Source organism: Oxyura jamaicensis, chromosome Z (assembly GCF_011077185.1).
Source record: "Oxyura jamaicensis isolate SHBP4307 breed ruddy duck chromosome Z, BPBGC_Ojam_1.0, whole genome shotgun sequence".
Classification (NCBI taxonomy): domain Eukaryota; kingdom Metazoa; phylum Chordata; class Aves; order Anseriformes; family Anatidae; genus Oxyura; species Oxyura jamaicensis.
Genome location: NC_048926.1, coordinates 25,869,790 through 25,882,121, shown reverse-complemented (window position 1 = coordinate 25,882,121; position 12,332 = coordinate 25,869,790). Strand labels below are relative to the sequence as shown.

Genomic DNA, 12,332 nt, shown 5'->3' with positions numbered 1-12,332 from the left:
GGGACAGAACTGGACACAGAACTTCAGGTGTGGCCTCACCAATGCTGAATAGCAACTTTCCATGCCCTCACCATGCTCACCTCTGTGTTCACCTCTCTGGCTTAGCTGCCCTTAGGAAGGAGGTAGCACCTTTAGGCTCAGGTTAGACTTGTGTTTGTGCCAGAGCTGGTGTTGTGTCGCGACAGTGCAGTCATGGCATTCAGTGTGGATGGACCACTGACTTGTGCCTTTTCCTTCCTACACTGATGGGGTCTGTCCTTGCTGCCTGGCAGCACATTTCATGCAGCACTGGGGAATTACCTTGTTCCCCTTCTAGAGTACAAGACCTACTTGTTTTGGGGCATTAAATGTTTTCTCCACTATCCAGATGTTTCCTAAAGGTAGTAGTACCATATAAGAAAAAAAGTCAGGAATCACAGCTAAAGAGATCAAAGTAAGGCTGTTAAATTCCACCTTCACCCTGTGAGGCAGAGAGGAATCTTGTGCATTTCAGTCTGACATAATCTGAAAACATCTGATTCTTTCATAATCTCTGAGAATTCTAGACTTTGTAAGGAAGTCATAGAGTTTTATAAAAGGAAAAAAATACAGTATAATGCTCCATATTTTTTTTTTTAAATATATTATATTTTCCTTGATTCCTTTGATAAACAGATTTTAAATATTTCAGCTGCTTCTCATAGGCAAAAATCTCCTCTTGACTTTGGACATCTAGGATAGACTATAACTGGACATCATTACTACTTAATTTATGAGGGCAAATTAAGATTTGTGTAGAAGACCAAAGTTTGAATTTAGGTCCTCCATTGTTCATAGTAGGTATAGAAAGACTCCATGTAGTCAGTTGATCAGTTGTTTAATTGGTAGCTGTCAGATTAGAAGAAAATTCTGAAGATGCACATCTGATCACATTATTAGACAATATAAACTGGCTGTTTAGTCTATCTGCCTCTCTCTTAGTAATAAGACATTGTTCCATTTTTATTTGTTTGTAATTAAAAAATAAAAGGTAATAAAACATAAATTAAATAGAAAAATAGGAAATGTGACTGACTGCAATCACAGCACTAAAGTGCTAACGAAAAACAAAGATTTTTCTTGCCAAAACTTCCCAGGCAAACAGAATATAATAAGGTTATATTTTGAAAGAGTATATTTAATTATGTGGATGTTGTGCTGTTACACTGCAGCAGAATACAAAATGTGTAAGGCATGTCACTGGTAAATGATCCTTCCTCTCTGTTCTTCAGAAAATGTTCCAGCATTTCAATGATTGCTTTGTCTGTAGTTAGACTAGATAAATAAGACCCACTGTCTTTTCCTAAACTGCAGTGTTTTATTGTGCCTTTTTTTCTGATTGTCTTTTTTGATTAATTGCTTCTTTTCTTGCTCACCATGAGCCAATTGTTTAAATATCCTTAGTCCTGATGCACATAAATCACTCGAAGTCCCAGACCAGGACTGGAGCACTTACATTTTAAATTAGTGTCCACATTTAACAGCTGCTGTTAAAAGTGTCTGTAACAACTTCTCACACCAAATATAATGCTTAGCTTAATGACAGTTTTTACAACTCCTTATTAAAATAACACCAAGTTTTGAATAATATTTTTCTCAGTGATTGCACACACCAACCAAAGGCGTATTGGAAAAAAAAAATGGATTCACTCACAGTTTTTTTGAGCTCAGAGCTATTGACTGGGTATGGAGGGCACTATGCAAAAACATGTAGAGATTATTAGAACTGTTTTGCATATTGGTCACCATTGGTCATATTGGTCACAAAGTCACCATTCAGCAACAATATTTGTCACAGGTGAAAGTTTCGGACTCAGTTCATAATGACAACTTCACAGGGCATTTAACAATTTTACATTGTCAACTTATAAAACCATATCTTCTGTCAACTTGATTTTACAGTACTCATTAGCACTGGCCAAACAAATGTTTCAAACCTCATATGCAATCCATTTATCAATTATTAATTAAGTGTAGCAAAATAAAATAGTGGAAAACTCTAAGTATGTGCTGAAGATTAGAGATAGGAATCTTAACAAGAAATCAAAAATGAGGTCATACAAACAAAATTTGAAACATTTTCTATTGCCATTTGATTGCATGTTCTCAGAATGTGTAATGAACATTTTTTTAAGCTCTGAATGAACATTATTTTTAAGCTCTGACAGCAGCTTCTTTTAAATGTGCTGCCCCCCTTTTCTTTTTAACATTTGTTGGATCTGCTTGATCTGTGGTTTCTGGAAAGCCTGATATGGCCTTTTCTTCTTAGACGGACAAGATTCTAAGCTACAAGGGAGATTCAATATTGAGGTTGCCCAGGCTGTTTTCAGAGACATGTCTAGCAGATTTTACCCCTTTGTCTGTTTTGCGGGTTGTAAAGTGCCTGCACAGAGCCACACTCAAGCACACAGAGAGGGTTGTAAAGTGAGCAGCTGCACAGAGCCACACTCAAGAAAGGACTTCACAGAACAACGTTAGTATATAAATCTCTGGGGTCACAGACTCAGTCAGCCAAACAGCCAGATCAATTATGTGCCACAGTGCTTGTAATGAGATTTTTGGTGGTATCAGCACAATATTAACCCTTGGTGGTCCATTCTGTTTTGTCTGTTTTGTTTTGTTTTGTTTAGCATCTGCCTAATTACAACATAATATTTCCAGTTATTCAGCCCTCATTCTGCTTTGAACCATAAGGTAAATGCAGCATAACTATTGATTAGATCTTACTCATATTGGAAAAAATGTACTTTAATTTTTATACTCACTGTTTATCTGGTTGTTAAGCTAAGAAAATTCTTAGATCATTCTTTGATTTAGTTTTCTTTCCACATGTTGTCAGTTATATCTGTGGTTCTCAATAACAGGCAGTTCATAGATAGCTTCTAGGTGTTATGCCTGTTAGAATAGTTAAGACAAATATGTAAAATTAAGACAAATAAATATAGTTGTAGATAGGACTCTGCACATCCATTTGAAAAATTCATGAAGGTTGCAAACCACTCATATACTACATTATACTGCATCCCAGCATTATATTTTGTGTTTTATTTGTTTGTCTTGTTTTGTTTTGTTATGGTGTTTTTTTTTTTTTTTTTTTTTTTTTACTCCACAGTACTAACATTGGGAGGATTGCACACACCAACGTTATGTATGTAAGAATCTTACGCTATGTATGTAAGAATCTTAGATTAAAGCAGTCATAGGAAGCATTGGTTTCCACATGACTGAAGAGGGTACCACATGAACTCTATCTCTACTTTTAAGTAGATGTAGCTCTATATCAAAGCTTTAATTGAAAAGATATTTTCCAAAGCCAATTTAAATACAGAAATCTGACAAAAACAATAATTTACATGAATGTATAGGAAAATTCAACACTTGTCTTTTTGATTATGTATCACAGCTCTTTTCATGCTTTGCATCTGAACTGTGACCAAAATTTGACCTGTGTCAATCAACATTAATTTCTAGTATTTTCAAGCACTTTTCTCTGAACTGGGGAAATGAGTGCACATAAGGGAAGTACACGCACATTATAGCCCGAAAATGCATACTTAATGATTTCAAGAGCAAAATAATATTTCTTATTTTAAATTTAAGAAACATGAAATTAACTTGTTTTAAGAGAATTACTACTGATTTGAAAGTTTTAGAAACATCTGATTAAAGATCTAAGCAGAAAATTACAGGTTCCCCTAGAATATTTTCAAAACCTAGTGTTATTATCCATGAACTGTAATCAGTGAGTATACATACTCTTTCCAAGGACGATAATGATATTTGCTTTCAGAATGAAGACTTACAGAAATTATTCAAAATTGATTCCTGATAGCAGAATCGAGTGGGTTGGGTTGGAAGGGACCTTAAATATCATCTAGTTCCAACCCCCCTGCCATGGGCAGGAACACCTCCTACTAGACCAGGTTGCTCAAAGCCCCATCCAGCCTGGCCTTGAATGCTTAAGCATCCGAAGTCTGGCAGGATGACTCAGGACAGTGCCAACACTATTAATGGTGACCAAAGTCCAACCACTTCACTTCTGTATGGAAGTGCTTTGAGATTGAATACATTCTAGCCCTATAAGTTGGTTTGTATTCACACTTGTTAAGATGCAAAATTGGGTCTTGCATGATGATGGCCAGGTGGAGAAATTTTCTGCAGCTCAACTTTGGAAAGTGTATTTCCATATTTCTCTCTAATATGGAAAGAGAAAAATTATAAGCGACCAAAGATGAACAAACAGAAGTAGGAAACTTCAAGGTTCTCTGTACTCCTTAGCTGAGGTATCCCTTGTTCCTTTTCCTGAAGTATTGTCTTGATGGATGGGATGAGATGAGTAACTTAAATTAATTTATCTACCTAGAAAAGCTCTGTGTGATGATCTCACTTCAACTGAGAACCTTTCTGGGGCCAAACAGACGACATAAAACAACCCTAAACCCCTTTTGAAACAAATATATCAAGAAACCATGTGGGCTGTTTTGCACAAATTTAATGTTTATACTTTTTTCCTCTTGCCATAAAATCATAGAATCATAGAATTATTTAAGTTGGAACAGACACATATGATCATCAAGTCCAACCATTACCAAACACTACAACGTTCACCAATAAACTATGTCCTTAAGTGTACAAGTCTTTTAAATACCTCCAAGGGTGGTGACATCATCACTTCCCTGGAAAGCCTGTTCCAATGCCTTTGCATAAAGAAATTCTTCCTAACATCTAATCTAAGCATCACCTTGTACAATGAGAGTCCATTTCCTTATCCTATCATTCCTCTCTTGAGAAAAGAGACCAACACCTTCCTTGCTGCAACTTTCTTTCAGGTAGTGGTAGAGAGCACTGTGGACTCCCCTCAGCCTTCTTTATTTCAGGCTAAACAACCCCAGTTCCCTCAGCCACTCCTCATTCACTCTTCTTTTCTAGTCCCTTCACCAGCTTCATTGCTATTCTCTGAACGCATTCCAACAACTTGTCTTTCCTTTGGTGAGGGGACCCAAAATGAACAGCGTGCTCAAGGTGTGGCCTCACCAGAGCTGAGTACAAAGGGAGGGTCACTTCCCTGTTCCTACTGGTCACACGGTTTCTGATGCAGGCCAAGATGCCATTGACCTTCTTGGCCTCCTGGGCACACAGCTGGCTCATGTTCAAATGGATGTTGACCAGCACTATGAGGTCTTTTTCTGCCAGACAACTTTCCAGCCAGTCTTGCCCAAGCATATATCATTCCTTTGGGTTGTTATGACCCAAATGTAGTACCTGGCATTTATGCCCTGCGGAATATCATACTACTATCCATTGCCCATAGATCTGGATTATTCAGTCCCTCCGCAGAGTCTTCTACCTTCAAGTAAGCCAACATATCCATGCAACTCAAAGTCATCTACATACTTACTGAGTGTGTACTCATTTCCCTCATTCAGATCATTGATGTATATGTTAAACAGAACTAGTGTTAATACTGAGCTTTGGAGAACACCACTTGTGACCAATGAGATTTAATTCCATTGATAATGTTCCTTTGGTCCTGGCCATCCATCCAGATTCTTAACTAGAGAACCATACACCTGTCCAGGCTGGAAGCAGTCAGTTTCTCCAGGAGAATACGGTGTGAAACAGCACCAAATGCCTTGCTGAAGTCCCAGTAAACAGCATCCATAGCCTTTTCCTCATCCTATAAATGGGACACGTCGTAGAAGAAGACTCTGTTAGTTGGGCAGGACCTACCTTTCAAAAATCCACTCTGACTGGACCTGATCACCTGGTTGTCCTCTATGTGCCATGTGATAGCGCTCAAGATTATCTGCTCCATGACATTTCCTGGCACTGACTATCAAACTGACAGGCCTGTAATTCCCCAAATCTTCTTTCCTGCCCTTCTTATAGATGGGCACCACATTCACTAGAGGTCTCCCCAGTTACCCAGGAGTATTAATAAATTATTGAAAGTGGCTTGGTGAGCAGTTCTGCCAGCTTCTTCAGTACCCTTGGGCAGATCCTGTATGGGATAAAGGCCCTGTATCCCATAGCCATGTCTTTCTTTTTGAATTGGGACAGTACAGTCTTCTACCGAACTAAGTATATTTTGGCTCTGATATTTTTCTTCTTGTTTTTGTGCTTCAGTTTTCCTGAGAGTTTCCATCACTGAATTAGGATTTAACCTGTGTAAGTGCTACTGTTTCTGTTTTATGTAAGACAAAGATGAAGCATATAAATAAACATACAAAAGCACCATAAAATTCTACAGATTGCAAATAATTTGTCATGTAATAGGAAGATGCTAGGGGGAGTGGAGTGTTGGAGATTAACTGAAGTGAGTAAACAAAGTTGTATGTTTCTGTATAAAATAAATAATGTAAGAAGGACAGAAATCTTCATCTCATGTCGGCTGGTTTGCTATCAGCTGACTCTTACAGCTGCCATTAAATCTAGAACGTTCCCTGCAAAATGCAGTTACCCAAGATAATTTTTTTCCCCTCTTCAACAAGTTTTTTGTTTTGTAAAGATAATCATTAAAATCTATTCGTTTCAGGACTGCTTTATATGAGGAAAAGGTTAATTTGTCCATCTCTGTAAAGTACACAGGAATCTTGTTTTCCTACTTTTCTCAGTCACATATTAAGTACAGGAGAGGCAAAACTAATTCCCTTTTCAGAGATGAATTTCTTGCCTTTATTTTTTCTTGTGAGTCACAGCACCTTGATCCACCTGGGACAAGGGAAATAAAAATTTCAGACCGGCCATTGCAACCCACATGTGCAGTGCTTCCTTTGTGTCATTCTCCATCTCCACCGCCACCTCCTTTCTCCCCCTCCCCCGTTAGATATTCTGACTAAAAAGTGTTGTTTTTTTCAAGTGTTTAAATGTTTATTTTATCAGGTATGCTAGCATTTCCATAGCAGAGAAACAGAAAATTACTCCATTCATAGCTCTATGTTCTGCACACACATACATATAGAAGTGAAAGACTGACATATGTAGGGTACCTACAGAAAAGCTGGGGAAGGACTCTTTGTCAAGGATTGTAGGGATAAAGCAAAGAGGAATGACTTTAAACTAAAAGAGGGTAGGTTTAGAGTAGATATAAGGAGGAAATTCTTTACTATGGTGAGGCACTGGAGCAGGTTGCCCATAGAAGCTGTGGGTGCCCCATCCCTGGAGGTGTTCAAGGCCCGGCTGGATGTGGCTTTGAGCAACTATATCTAGTGAGAGGTGTCCACACCCACGGCAGGGGGTTGGCATTAGATGATCTTTACGGTCTTTTTCACCCAAACTATTCTGTGATTTCTATGATTCTATAGAGGCCTACAGTGCCATACAGTGGATAGAGAACTTGCATCTTTTGTTATTAGACAGCAGATGATTTTCTAGGTGAGGCCAGCACTACTTCTAACTGACCTGGGGCTTGTCTAAATGGCAGATAATGTTACCAAAGAGATTGGAGGCCTGATTATCTCAGGTTTTCAGATACTAGCACAGGGAAGTGATGAGTGTCAGTGCTTGACAGTCTCCTCCTCTGTGGAAATCTGTCTTTAGAAAATTCCTTCTTCCTTTTAATCACAGTCTTAAGTGACAGTAGTCCAATTCTAAGTTTAATCTGTTGTAAAATACATTTTTTTAACAACATTACTTTCTTCTTTCATTGAGCTGTTGATCCTTATGGCTCTCAAGGACTAATAGCATTGACAAGAGAGCTAGACAGATGTGGATGAGAATTAAAGTCTTCTAAATGCATCTCTGTCAAGGTAACTCAATCACGACCTGACACACTTCAGTTATTTTTCTTCCAGAATTCTTCTGCCAAAATTATTTGCTGAGACACTGGGTTTAAATAATACCTATCTATACAGGCTAAAAATATGCCTTTCCCATGTTATATTAATAATCTAATCAAATGAAAGGCGAGAGTTCTATTTTGTGTTGCTGGAATTTCACATCAGTATACTTACAGAATAAATCTGAGATAATTATTTCTGCTTTTTTTAGAATCTATATATTTCACTCAGGTTTGTAAAGTGTCTGAGATTCCTAAGATATGTAACTTAGCAGAACTTGATTTCTTCAGTTTCAGTGATGTTTTAACATTATTACAATAAGTACTGCAAAGATACATGGGTTCTTTCCTAGATGTCACTCGCAGTTAAACTTAGTAATGTCAGGACAAACTAAATGTGAGTTCAGTAACAGTGCATTTCAGTTCTGCCAGCTGCAAAAAAGTCCACCTTATAATTTTGATTTGGCTTAGAGGTTGTAAATACTCAACAAACAAACAAACAAAAACAACAGCAACCAAACCAAACCAAACCAAACTAAACCAAACTAAACCAAAACATTTAATAAGAAAACTATTTGTGCAGATTTTTTAACAGATTATTGTACTAAGTGCTGTAGCAGTGCCACCACGTGGCATGCTAAATCAATCACACATTTACCGGAAATGTCTCAAATTCAAAAGATAAAAAAATGAGGCAATAGAACTGACAGGTGATTGGTGAATGTGTGTTAGAACAGAAATAATATAAAATCGTAGAAAGGATTCTGCAGAAGAAAGTATGTAGACTATGAATTCCTGTAAATTTCTTGTCTATGTTTCTCCTCCATCCCTAATTTTAGGGATGTTCTTGCTTCCCTTCTCTGTACCAAAAGTCAAGAATTTATGCAAACTTGGCTTTTGATGATTTCTGCCATTGACATCTAGTTCCTCTAATTCCTACCTACTGACTAATGAAAATTATTATTATTACTGATCAGACTTTAGCTAACCATGACATAAAATCCTTATGTTAATTTAGGATTTCTTTGCCCATATAAGTATCTTCAAAAGATACTCTTTATTTTTCTGGTATTTAGAAAACTTTTCCTTGACTGTCAGTATTTATACAGATACTGTATGCATCTGCCCTTCAGCCCACCCCTTCCCGCCCCCCCCCCCCTTTTTTTTTTTTCATTGCCTACATTGCACTTTATTGAACTGTAGAGAACTATGAAGTTCCCTTTCAGCTCTCATTTTGAAAAGTTAAGCAAACTATTTCCTTTAGTCTGCTCTCATAAGGTGGGCTCCATCATCACCTAACCACTGTAAATGGTATGTGGCCTTGAAAACTCCTGCTGTTTCTTAGGTAACATACATTGATAAAATTCAGCATAATGTGGACAGGTTTACTTCTGTGTTTATTCAGAAAAACTATTACAGAGTTGTTCTTTCTTTAATTTGGAGCAAGAATCTATTTGTAATATCCTTTTCACTTATTATTATGATGGAGTAGAGGAAATACTTTGTTGGGAGGAAGATACTGTTGACATTAAACTTAAAACATAAATTGGTGGTTGTATACAGGTAGTATCTTGGCACATTTTGCTTTTGCTCTGCTTCATGCTGTTGTGGCTCTGTAATCAGTAATTGCCATGTCTGTGGTTCACTTGGTCTCTTCAAGTAATCAGTACCATGAGAAGGTAATATTCAGCAAGAAGGCCGCTGCAGTGGCTTCGTATTTAGTCACTACAGATTTCACATCACTCTACAATGAATTGTTCTCAAGATGCATTTGGGCCAAGTGTTTCAGTAATTCATAAAACATTGGAGCTTGGCACTACTTTCAAAATTAATACCTATGGAATACAGCATGGCCAGGGAGCAAGGGTAAAGCTGAGCTTTGGGCTCAGAGCTCAAGGGCTGCTGTGCAGTGTGCTGAATGCATCTGAGGAGAGGCAAATTGAGTTACAGCCAAGAACACACTTCCATCTGGTTTCAAGACTTACAAATAGTGGGAATGAAAGCCACTTTAAGAGCTAAATTCAGAACTACTCTAATGTCTCCGTTTTCCAGACTAGCTCATGATCTAAGAGAATGGGATGGTAAACATAAGAATAAATCTAAACTTGTTCTGCATTTAAAATATATGTTTGTTTTGCCGATCTATCATGTGGTGGTAGAATAGATAGGAAAGCAACCTTAAGAAAGCTGAGTTACAGCTGATGCTCTTTCTACAAATTCTTGTAATTCTGATATTCACTGTTATCATTAATTCAGCAAACACAATAAATTGTGGGATTAATTTCAGCAGCTAATACAATGTAAAAAGATGTAATAAGAGCAGCAGAAACCATAATGAATATTTCACTTAACAAACTCTCAGACATTTTGAGGAGTAAAAAAAAGATATTTGCAGGTTGTGAGGATACAGCAGGATGAACATTGTAGTCATTGCTTTTAATTAAGGATAGTATGGTTCACTTACATTAATAAATCACACTTTAAAATAAATGATTACCATAATTTTTCAGTCTACAGAGCACAAGATATTGCTGTTGTTTTACAACAGTATAAAGTCAGGTTAAAATTTAACACAGAAGTACTATTTGAGCAGTTAAATCATACAAAACACAAACCAGAGTGATAAAAGGCAGATTGTGCAAATATAGTAGTGCCTGTGTGTATTTTTGGAACAGTATCAAATGACAATAGCCAGTATGCTGACTGTCTTGTTCTAAGAGATAAAATCCTAGTTTCTTTGCCTCATTTCTGGTGAAATTAGCTGGTGGAACTGCTCCCTGATTGGTCTGACTGAAAATTAACCAAAATAAAAGGAAATAGTTTTGAAAATTCTGTATCAGGTGGTTTTGTATTATACTTTAAAATATATAATGAAGAATATAATTCTAATTATTATGATATAATGTGTACAGAATACCCAAAATGTTTTCTAATGGCCTCATTATCTCACCCTAAGTTGTTCCTAATTTATTTCCTTCCTATTTCCACTATGGAGTAAAAATATGCCTGTACTATTTAAGTTATAAAATTTTATAGGATTAAAAGTTGTCATTTTTCAAAAGTCATTACTTTTTAAATACACTTTTACACCTTTTCTGGTTTTGTTTTGTTTCTAGTCTTTATTTTTCATTTATATTTCTATTTGGGAATAAAAATTAACATCAAAATTAACTTAAAATTTTAGACATTTTGTCGGAGGCAACTTTGGAGGGGGAAAGTATAGCTATCTGGAAAAAAAAAACATGCCATTCAAAAATCATTGCCAATACTGCCACCAATTTTAGCCCTCTCTCCCTGGGATAAAGATCTCAGGGCTAAATGGGTCCATAAAGCAAGCTGACATCACTTATGAAATACACAAAATTTGTAGGAGATGAGAAAAGAGGTTCCCAGTTCTGCAACTCTGTTTCACAGAGCTGTTGATATAGGGCAAAAATACATCATGAGTTTTCATATTGTAACATATAAATTCTTTAATAGCAGAATGAATCTGTGTTTATTTATTTATTTATAGCATGTATTTATAATCTATGGCTTGAGATATTTAAATTCCAAAATACACAAAGTGTTTAACAGATCAACACCTCATTTGAATAAATTTTTAATGGAATGTTTGGTGTTATGCTGTATCTGTTGTTTAGTGACATGCAGAAATATTTGATTTCATGCGTATTTTATCCAGAAAAATCAGGTAGCAAAGAAATATTTCACATGAATTCAGCATCAGAATTTTCATTAGCCAAGTATGAATTTTCTTTTCTTCTTCACTTAAATCACTATTGTTACTATTATCTACCACTCCGCTTTTAATGATCTTTCCTTCAAAATGTTGCTTGAAATATTTTGCTGTATTGAAGCTAGACTGAAAGGCCAAATAACTACCCAAATCATATTTTACTTTTTCTTAAGAGTTTTTGTTTGTTTTCTTAAAATTCTATAATTTCATTAGCCCCATCATAATGTAACACCTGGTCAGGTATTTTTTTTAATAGCTGAACTACCAACCCTGCATTTTCGCATAAGTTTTTTCCAGTTATACAGTGGGGGTTAAAGTAATTTACATTTAACACAGTTGAATGGTATAGTGCTGTGGAACAAAATGAAAATAGAAGTTAGGCACTGTAAATGTCTTATAGGTTGTACTATATTATAAGGCACTGTTATGTATGTACTGAAATTAACGTATTATAAAAAAAGTTAATAATAAGGACAGAATTGCAAACTTTGAAAATCCACTTGTATCTTGTAATGTAATAGATAGCTAATTATTTTTCCTACAATATTCATTTTTATGAAATAGCACAGTGTATACCCAAATAAAAAGAACTCTTAAAACTCTGAAATACCAGTCATCCACACCTTAAGGAAACAATGACCTCAACCATAAATAAAACAAAAAAAGCAAATGCTAATTCAGAAACACCTTGACCAAAAAAAAAAAAAAAAAAAAAAAAAAGGGAAAGTTTAAAAAAAAACCACTAAAATTAATTGTTTGTTTAAAGAATGCTTATTGAAAAAAGTGCAAAAGAAAAAAATT

The 12,332-nt window shown here is 36.0% G+C and overlaps 1 protein-coding gene across 2 annotated transcripts in view; it reads left to right on the top strand.

Annotated features, from left to right (window-relative positions):
• The window catches only part of SV2C (synaptic vesicle glycoprotein 2C), a 112,343-nt gene that overhangs the window by 70,726 nt on the left and 29,285 nt on the right, over positions 1–12,332 (top strand). The gene's annotated exons all lie outside the window — the stretch shown is intronic.